Source organism: Drosophila yakuba, unplaced genomic scaffold (assembly GCF_016746365.2).
Source record: "Drosophila yakuba strain Tai18E2 unplaced genomic scaffold, Prin_Dyak_Tai18E2_2.1 Segkk2_quiver_pilon_scaf, whole genome shotgun sequence".
NCBI classification, from domain to species: Eukaryota; Metazoa; Arthropoda; class Insecta; order Diptera; family Drosophilidae; genus Drosophila; species Drosophila yakuba.
In genome coordinates, this window is record NW_025048801.1 from 1,417,918 (window position 1) to 1,428,619 (window position 10,702).

Consider the following 10,702-nt stretch of genomic DNA (forward strand, 5'->3'; position numbering starts at 1 on the left):
GTATAACTATGTAAATGATTAAATATATGAATGAATAGAATAGAATCAACCAAAAGAAGTGTAAGAATCAGTGAACATTAAAATGTGTAATTATTTCGCATACGACAAAGTAGATAAGCCAATTGATGATGACCGATTATTTTTGGACACCCCGTTATTTATAGCGCTTTTATCAGAATATTCAATTTATAACCTGTCCGGCAGATCAATGTATAAAAAAATCGTATGATCGAAATTTACATATATGCACATTTTGTTGTTTTGAATTTAAATTGAAAACCTAAGCAATCCGTAAATCATAATGAAGTTAAAAGTACAACATTAAAATACGCTGTTTGAATATATAAGCAATAAAGCTAAAGAAGTCTTATTTTTGAATTAGTACATTTCTTCGCGTATCCTACACAATAAATAAAAATAAATTAAATCGTATTAAGAATCGCAGAAGTGCTCAATTAGTATAAGATATAGAATTTAGAAATGCGAATATTATTGTAGTTTAATTTAGAAATATTACTGTTTTTATCGAATAAAATCCTATTATAATGTTTGAGTAGAAACACCAATTTTTAACTCCATGCTGACCCAAGAACTCCCGTAGAACAATAACATACAAGGGGCCTGAAGCAGAATTTTGTGGAATCGCGTTGGCCATGGCAGGGTGGGCACCTTACACCCTCAATAACATCCTGGGGTGTGCACTGAGAGAAACTCCTTATTAATCCTTCTATATTTCCGCATAACTACCACTAGTGACGACTTATTTAGGCTCGTTGCCGTTTCGCACACATGCACTTTGAATTCTCATCGTTGTTCGTTACTGGAATAATAATAAATAGTATCTTAAGAATTATGGCCCAACGTGGGGCCCGGGAGGATTGTCAAGAAAAATTATAAACAAATAGTATCTTCTTAGCTTCACTAAGAAGAGTTGCTCCACTACGAAGTATGCAACTCCTATACTATCCCTTTTTAATTTCACATTTCTCTATTTCTCAACCATTTGATCAATCTTTCTTTAGCATTGGAATGTAGTATCTATCGCTTTAGAGTATGTTGGAAGCTAACCACGAAGAATGTATTCAAAATGTTTATCATTTTTTTGTATAAAGTCATTTGCTTTGAATTCAGAATAGTTAAAAATATAGGATCAGCTTAATTGACTGCAATTAACAAAAGGATGAACACGCTATCTTTTTGAAAATGCTCTTTTGAAGAATGCTATATTCAACAAACAGCGACTGCAGGAGTACAGAACTAGATGTTACATAACATAAGCCTGGCCGCGGTCGAGAAGCCAATAAATTCGGTAGCGATGATAAATTATGAAGGCAAAGTGCCTGGACTCACATTCATGGTGTGTCCCTATATAGACTACATGGGTGGCCGCGCTTGCCAAAGTAACAAAGCTCCGCTAGGTGTTGGCGTAGTTAATTTTCCTTTTTCTTCTTTCTTCTGTCTTTCGCAGAAAATAATTAAAACAATTGGTCAATGATCTCTTGGTTAAGCATGGAGTAAAATGTTGTTAGGATATATTTGTCGAATAATTACGCAAGCGAGTAAGTTCTTTGCGAGGGTTGATAGAGTGTTATTTCATATATTTTTTATTTCTTTTATATTTGTCGTTGTTGACGTTTTGGTTATATTGACGGATACAACGAAGTGAACTCACAGAAAATACTGTAGAATATAGGGCTAATCAGAACCGAGGAACTACCGTATTTGATCATATCATTGGGTAGACACAAGATAGATTAGAGTACAGGTCTAGTTATAATGGGACTAGATCACTCGGATAACGAAGAGGGTGTTGGATCTTCACAGTTGTGTGCTTTATGAAGAACAAATATTTCTGAAGCAGATTCGTTCAAGACCATGTGCGGGCACCGATTTCATAGAAAGTGCATTCGAACTCATTTAGCGAGCAAGATAAGTTGTCCAACCTGCAATACTGCTTGCCCAGGGGAATTGTTGAAAAGACCAGAGACAGTTATTGCTCAGAACACCAGGCAGCAAGTAAGGCTTGCGAGTTTGCAATCCGATGACGAGAATCACAGAATCGAACTAATGGAGAGCACAAGTCTAGACCAAACAAGTGGACGTTAAGACTTGCAAAGCATAGTGCTAGATGCAGTTCGGGGAATGCAGCATGACTTATTAACGCAGTTAACCGAAAAGGTGTCTAAGTTTATCCAAGCCAATTTGGAATCGAGGGCTCTACAAGGTTCGATTCATAGAGACAAAGAGGAAGGTTCTCCTCTCGATGAGTTACTTGGCATAGACCCAGGGCAGTCGTTTAGATTGCGAAATACGGTGCAGGCCGACGTGTCCTCAAGATCAACCGTATCTGACCTTGTGCAAAGGCCCGATAAGGTCTCGCATTTAATGAACGGGTGGAAAATTCAGTTTAGCGGTGTCACGGGAGGAATAAGCGTAGATAATTTTATATACAGGGTGCAGGCTTTGACCCACCAAACGCTGGGGGGGGAATTTTCAGTTTTGTGCGGCAACGCAAGCGCTTTGTTTGAAGAAAAATCAGATGACTTTTACTGGCGATATCATAATTCAGTCCTAAACGTTAAATGAAATGAATAATGCGTTGCACTGCACCGCCAGTTTAGAGACACTAGAACTGATGTTGATATTCTCGGGTTAACTAGAGATCGCAAACAAATAGAAAGTTTTGATACCTTTTACGATGCGGTGGTTCAGTTAACTGATAATTTGGATTGTCAATTAGAAGAAAAAGCACTAATAGAAATATAAGGGCGAAATTTGCGGCCGGAAATAAGGCAAGAAATTTTAAATATTCCAACGGAATCAATTTCAAGGCTGCGCGAAATCTTTCGAAAGCGTTGATGTTTCCTCGAAGAAGTAAACCATCTTGCCAAAGATGCCTAAAAAACGTTCATCTGAACACCCAAGACGCTCGTTCTGTGTGTGTAGAAAACTCAGTCGACGAACACCAATCACGAGTAACAATAGTCCCAAGTGGCGTCTCCAACACTCCTGGGGATTCCGCCGCATTCGGATGGCATCAAAGCGTTAATGGTAGTAAAAACGTTAGGATAATTTCTTCTTACTTTAACAAACTTAGAAGTTTGAACAAATCAAAAAACACAACAAGAGAGAACGCTATAGTCGAGTTCCCCGACTATCTGATACCCGTTACTCAGCTAGTGTAAGTGCGAAGGACAGTTTTTGGCGGTTTGTGAGCGTTAGAGTGGGCGTGGCCAAAAGTTTTTTGGCAAATAGATAGAAATTTACAAGACTAATACAAAAATGAAAAAATATCAAAACATTTTTCAAAAGTGTGGGCGTGGCAGCTTTGGGCGGTTTGTGGGCGTTAGAGTGGGCGTGGCAAAAAGTTTTTTTGTAAATAGATAGAAATTTACAAGACTAATACAAAAATGAAAAACTATCAAAACATTTTTCAAAAGTGTGGGCGTGGCAGTTTTGGGCGGTTTGTGGGCGTTAGAGTGGGCGTGGCAGCATGATTCGACAAACTCTATGTCCCTGGAGTTTGCATTCCTAATCTCAACTTTCTAGCTTTTGTAGTTCCTGGGATCTCGACGTTCATACGGACGGACAGACGGACAGACGGACAGACGGACGGACAGACGGACATGGCCAAATCGACTCGGCTATTGATCCTGATCAAGAATATATATACTTTATATGGTCGAAAACGCTTCCTTCTGCCTGTTACATACTTTTCAACGAATCTAGTATACCCTTTTACTCTACGAGTAACGGGTATAAAAAGGCTAAACCTATTCTGGAAAATTACGAAAGATTTAAACGCTCTTCGTAATTCTTGCGTTGACCAGCGTGAATTCACAATGGTCAAGATATTAGACAAAGAAGTCCAAGGGCTATTGGATACAGGTGCAGCAATAAGCTGTATTGGTGGAAGCTTTGCACAAAAAATTCTTGGAAGAAAAATCACAATTCGTAAAGTCTTCAATAATATTTCTACAGCAGATGGCAACAAACAAAACATAGTAGGTAAATTAGATACAGACATAGAGTACAAGGGTCAAAGAAAGCCTTTTACTTTATATATCGTTCCTTCATTAAGGCAGAGCCATTACCTAAGCGTTGATTTCTGTAAACTGTTCTACTTATTGCCTCTAGAGATTGGAATTTCAGAGCTTAATGCTCATAAGCTAACTGAGGAACAGAAAAAAACCTTACAAGATATTGTGGGTCAATTCCCGTCGTTTGCACTCTCTGGGCTGGATTAGACAGCCTTCTTTCTCATCAAATCGATGTAGGTGAGACACCTGGGGCCTTGATAACAAGCTGGTAACCAAGAAGCTAAGGGGTTAAACCATCTGACCCTGGGATCCTGGCTAACATAGTTGGACAACTAGTCCCAGCGCAGGCGACATTATGGCGGCCAACAGCAGTAGCCCCAGTTCTCGATTTGCCGTGCGTCACAGAACTGGAAGTCGTCGAGGCAGCCAAGCGTATCAAACCCAATAAAGCCCCTGGCTTAGTCGTCAAAGTAGTGGCTTTGGGTAGATCTGAAATCTTCATGATCACCTTCCAGTAATGTCTGTTGGACGGGGTCCTTCCAACGAGGTGGAAGAGTCAAAAACTAGTCCTGTTGCCGAAAGGCAAGGGTCCAGCACAAGCTGAAAACAGCGTCGGGAAACTGTTGGAACGTATCATGTATAGTTGAATAGAATCAATCACCGAGAGCACCAACGGCCTAGGAAGTAACAATACGGCTTTCGGAAGGGAAAGAGCACCCTAGACGCAGTCACGGCAATTAGTAACATAGCCAAGGACGCCATTGCTGGCGATAGATGTCTAGGAGACAGGAATGAATATTGTGCAATCGTGACTCTGGACGTAAAGAACGCCTTCAACACCGCTAGATGGTCCGTAATACTCCGAGCCATGTACAGAATGGGAATCCCGGAGTACCTGAGGATAGTAGTTGGTAGCTACTTCCGGGACCGGGTCCTGTGGTACGATACGGAAGCTGGCGCAAAGAGATACCGAGTTTCTGCAGGTGTTCCCCAAGGATCTGTACTTGGACCGATCTTGTGGAACATCATGTACGATACGCACAAGACCGAGGCAGTTCTACTAAGTAGCAGAAAAAAGGTGGAAACTATGCTGGTCTCCGTCAACGGGACCCATTTGACCTCACATGAGTACCTGGGTGTTATGCTAGACCACAGGCTATTGTTTAAGAACCATACGGGATACGCCAGCAAGAAGGCTGCAATCACAGCTACTTCTCTGGCTAGACTCATGCCCAACGTTGGAGAACCCAGAAACCCGGCCAGGAAACTTCTGGTGACGGTAGCAAAGGCAACGTTGCTATACGCCCCACCAATCTGGAGCAATGCCGCTAGGAAAGGATCATACATGAAGGGAGCGCGCTCGGTGCTACGGTCCACGGCCATTAGGCTCATTAGAGGTTTCAGGACAATTCAGCAGGTGGTCCTACCATCTTATCCCTGAGCTGGCGGTGGGCCTGTACACCGATGGTGAGGAGACAACAGAGCATGTGCTAATGCACTGCTCCAGGTTTGCGGCGGAGAGAGAGCAGCTAAAGGCCTTGACAAGCAGTCCGTTCAGCCCTAGTGGCTTGTTCGCGGCTATGTTGGCGAACAGTGAGGCATGGGAGCCGGGACACAAAGTAATCATTAATATGATCTGACGAGATGGCCAACAGAACTGGTGGCTAAAACAAAATACAAAACAAATACATTTTCTGTGTGGTGGCGAGAGAAGAATACTACCTTAGCGTGCCTGGCATGTCGTATAAGGCGACTAAAGGGTGGAAGGAGGAACCCCCCCATGGCCAACTACCAAGGAAGGGAATGACCATCCTGCTCATCGAAGTCATACCTTAGCTGGCAGTTCCGGCGAACGAGAAAGAATCGTGTAATTTTTAATCGTTTAATTTTACAAGGCATTATAAAAAAAAATAAAAAAAACACTGCTCTTTAGAATTATTCTTTATAGCGCAAACCTTTCTATCCCACAAACCTCACCAAACACACATCAATACAGGGTTCCATGGTAGAATAACCACTTCAAACAATTACAAAAACAAAAACAAAAACAACTTTCCTGGAAAAAATTAAACCGAACTATTATTGTAGATAACATTATCGACTATAGACGCAAAAACGCAAAATTTAGGTTCGAATGAAAAAAAAGGAAAAAGGAAGCCTCCAACTCTTTCACCTCAACCATCCAACCCACTGCCCCCTCATCCAAAATATGGGCCAATATAAGACGCTTCTGCGGTATTAACCCAGTAGATAATATCCATGCCATCTCAAACCCAGTAAACAATGAGACTACATTGGCTAGCAACGAAATTGCTATCTTATTTGCACAATACTTTTCTGACCTCTCCGGCGACTGGAACTTTTCAGAGGAGTTTCGAAGGAATAAATATAGAAATAACCTACATAACTATACCCCCTCTTCAATAGCCCAAACCATAGAAAAAACATAACATATATAGAACTTATCTCAGCCCTACAAACATTAAAAGGATCTGCTTCCTTATAATAAATTTCAATAAAAACACAAATACAAACTTTAGCTTAGACATCCTATTAAACGATATAGAAAATTGGGGCTTTTACTCCCTATTCAAATGCAAACACCTCCACATATGTAAAAAGCACAACTGTACTTAGCTGCAACAAATACAAATGGAACACATACATAAACTTACTTCTATCCAAACTCCACAATAAGCTAAATATAATAAAATTTCTATCTAGTCTTAAATTAAATTCTAACACGTATACACTACTAGATGTCGCGAAGGCAACGGTCATAGCCGAAATAGAGTATGGTTTGTGTCTATACGGCCATGCACCTAAAAGCATTATAAAAAAAATAAAACAAGAGAGAACGCTATAGTCGAGTTCCCCGACTATCTGATACCCGTTAAACAGATAGTGAAAGTGCGAAGGAGAGACTTTAACACTGACAGTTTTCAAAAGTGTAGGCGTATCAGCTTTGGGCGGTTTGTGGGCGTTAGAGTGAACGTGGCAAAAAGTTTTTTGGCAAATCGATAGAAATTTACAAGACCAATACAAAAATGAATAAATATCAAAACATTTTTCAAAAGTGTGGGCGTAGCAACTTTGGGCGGTTTGTGGGCATTAGAGTGGGCGTGGCAAAAAGTTTTTTGGCGCTGCGTCTATGTCTCTGGAGTCTGTATGCTTAAGCTCAACTTTCTAGCTTTTGTAGTTCCTGAGATCACAGCGTTCATACGGACGGACAGACAGACGGACATGGTCATATCGACTCGGCTATTGGTCCTGATCAAGAATATATATACTTTATATTGTCGGAAATGCTTCCTTCTGCCTGTTACATTATTTTCAACGAATCTAGTATACCCTTTACTCTACGAGTAACGGGTATAATAACACAGACATAAAAAAAACACCTTAAAGCTGAACTTGCGACAAAAAAGAAAGAAAACATAATAAACTCCAGTTAATGCACAGTGGTTGCGCCCATAGGCCAAAAATAAAAAAAGAAATGTTTCCAAATATTTAAGAAAAGTAACCAGATTGTCTCTAAAATGTCCAAATATTTGTATGGTAAAACCGTTTTGTTAACTTTAACGTTACATTCTAAAAATATAGTGTAAAGAAGAACAACTGTTCATTTTTGCAGCACAGCGGAGTTTTGATTGTTTTTCGTCGCAACAAAAGTGAATTTCAAAGTGATCAAACGTACGATTGATAGGTCCCATTTGAAATATTTAAAATGAATTTTAAAGTTTCAAGTATTAACTTTATTAAAATCCTAATTGTGAAATTCATTGAATTGATTTATCATATTTGGTGAATTTTTGATGGATTATACCTTTTTTGTGTATTATGTGAACGTCAGTTTAAGTAAACTTTTAGATATATTGTCCCCCACTTAATGAGTGCTATCACTGTATTTGTCAATGTTGTTTTAGGGAAATAAAATCGTAAGTCTAGCTGCAAATATTTGCAAACATACGTGTAAACAATAATATACTAAAGCTCTCTTGCAGTCCTTCAAGGTCAAGTTTTCGCCGTATTTTGCTGCTTGTCCTACGTTACGCGTTAAAAAAAAGTGTTTTTAAAAGAGAATCATTTAATATTACAAATAATGGTATTTAATGTAACTTTTGCAGTTTTAGAGTTTCTGACGTGTTGTTTTTAGTTTATTAAGTGTTTATGAAACCTGTGACTTTTTAAGAATTAAATGTTAAGTGAACTCATTTTTCACTTAGATTTTTAAAAGTGATGGGCACCTGATAACACGTTGAAATTAATTTAAAAATATTGGTCAATGTTTATAGATAATGTTTTCAAAATTACAGCTGCAGAACTGTACAGATGGCTGAGTTATCTTACACAAAATAATGAACACATAATTGTACATTCATAATTGAAAATGCTCTCATATCGAGCGGCGAGTTGTCAGAGGATTACTGATGTATTTTACCGTCTATTAATAACTTCAGATCCTTTAGGAACGGGACAGCGAAAATTGCCACCTAAACACAAATCAATTTTAAATAAATCTGTTTTCAATTTGTTATTGTAACATTATTATATACGTCTTTATTACAACTTTTGCTTTATATCTAAATGCGAAAACGATGTTCTTTAGTATCTGTAAGTATTTTTTGTAGTTCTTAATATATATTTTATCCTTTTGTTGTATTTTTTCTTTATAAAATTAAAACATTTACTTTTATAATCATTGAAATGGTACCAGTCATTACCTTAACAGCCCCGACAAAATTGGACCAGACTCGACCAAGTAAAAATAATTCGACTTCTACTGGGACACACAAATATAACCCACCAACACTACCCAAATTCAATACCAATTTATCTGTGATATCTCAATAAACCATATATCCCTCCTACAAACCAAAAAAGCCATATTTGGTAACACTAACCCTGTAGACCTTCTTAGCAAACCCAGCCCAGATAACATACAAAAACTCATACTTTTCCTCAAATCAACCAAATTATACCAAAAAAACTGAAAGTAATAAGACAAATGTACATAACAAACACAACAATTATTTAGCCAATAACTAGATTAAGGTACAATAACTAGATTAAGGTACCTATTGTAAACCATTTAAGTTAGTTTAGTTTCGTAAACTGCTCTTTCTATTATAATAAAAAAAAATGAAAAATATGCAGATAAAGGTTCTTTTCCAGTTTGCCCTTATCTGGCAGATTCGATCGGGGCGAATATCCGAATTTGATATTATTTGTTGCTCCACAGCTGGCAATGTTTGCATGTGAGCCCTTAAATTCCAATAATAAATATTATATTTATAAATTTATATACATATATATATATATATTGTGAGGAGTTGGAGTTAGGCAACGCGTAGTAAAGCCAGTGCGAAGCCCGGAGAAAGAGAGTTTGGAAACTCTGAGCTGGAGAAAGAGAGTTTGGAGACTCTGATAAAAGAGAGTTTGGAGACTCTAGAAATAGAGAGAGAGAGAGTGGAGACTTAGGGTCCAGACTTACTGAGAAGAGAGTTTGGAGAGTCAGCAGACTCAAAGGCAAATAACGGGATACATCGAACTTTGGACCGGGACAACGGTAAAATCGTGGAGTTTGAATCCGGAGACTAGAGACCAAAGGGGTGAACCGTTAGAGGAAGCCTATATAAACAGGCCGAACGCTGGAAGCGGGACAGACAGTTGAGGAGAACAAGTCAACAACGTTAAAACGAAGTCAGCAGGGGAGCTACAGCCGTGGTAGTCAACAAGGAGCAAGATCGTTACGTCAAGACGTTCGAGACGAGAAGGTCTCCGAATTGAGACGCAGGTAGCTAGCCAACAGGCGAAGCCAACTAAGGTGGGCACAGGATAAGCGGCAGGGATTGTGGTGTAGACCCGGTGAACTCTGTAGAAGACCGCGAAGTTGATCCAGGCGATCGCCTAGGTGTGTCCGTGCGATCCAAACAGGCGTAATACCGGCGCCACCAGTCCGAATCAGACTTGGGGTTGACGTGTTGCTGTTCCACAGGCATTTTCTCCGCCTTTGGCTGCGTGAGTTTGGGTAAGACAACAACTCTCAGCCTAAGTATCGTGCGCCCAACAACGAAGGTCCGCGCCACTCAGGACGACAGGAGCGGCGAGACAGCGAAACGAGGCCGGTGGACAACCCATCCAGCACTACCGACGGATAATCAGATTTCTTTGTAAGTCCAAGCACGAATAAAGATCCAAGAACGAAACTGCAAGTGTTATTACTGGTAGCCGGGTGATCACGGTTTTCTATAAATTTGGTGGGACGAACGCACAAACTCTACTGAGCTAGCCGCACGTATTCCGTAGCGAGCAGACCAAGAAAATAAGTTCGTTACAATATATATATATATATACCAGAATTAAATTTTTTTTTTTATTATTACTTTGCTTTTATTTATTGAATCTTCTTGTATAGGAACTAACAATAAGTTTAAAAATGTTAACTATAATATGTATTTTTTGAACAGTTGTATTAATTTTCCAACTGTTCTAATAATTTATTCGCTGGGTTGGTAGGTCCTTTCGCCGGAGACGGGAACGGCTGCTGAGCCGGATTAGACATCTCGCTAGGTGGTTGGGGTGCGTGTAAAGCTTGCTATGGTATTTTTCCTTAAGTTCCGTGATTGCATTAGTAACTTATGGGATATTTAAGTCTCTTT

At 39.4% G+C, this 10,702-nt stretch overlaps 1 long non-coding RNA gene across 1 annotated transcript; it reads right to left on the minus strand.

Moving 5' to 3' along the window:
* Positions 1–327: 327 nt before the first annotated feature.
* LOC120322252 lies at positions 328–1,685 on the minus strand. The gene is made up of 2 exons (XR_005562020.2): positions 1,351–1,685; positions 328–820 (listed from the first exon to the last, which is right to left on the minus strand). It is a non-coding gene; the product is annotated as an uncharacterized LOC120322252 (long non-coding RNA).
* Positions 1,686–10,702: the final 9,017 nt, after the last annotated feature.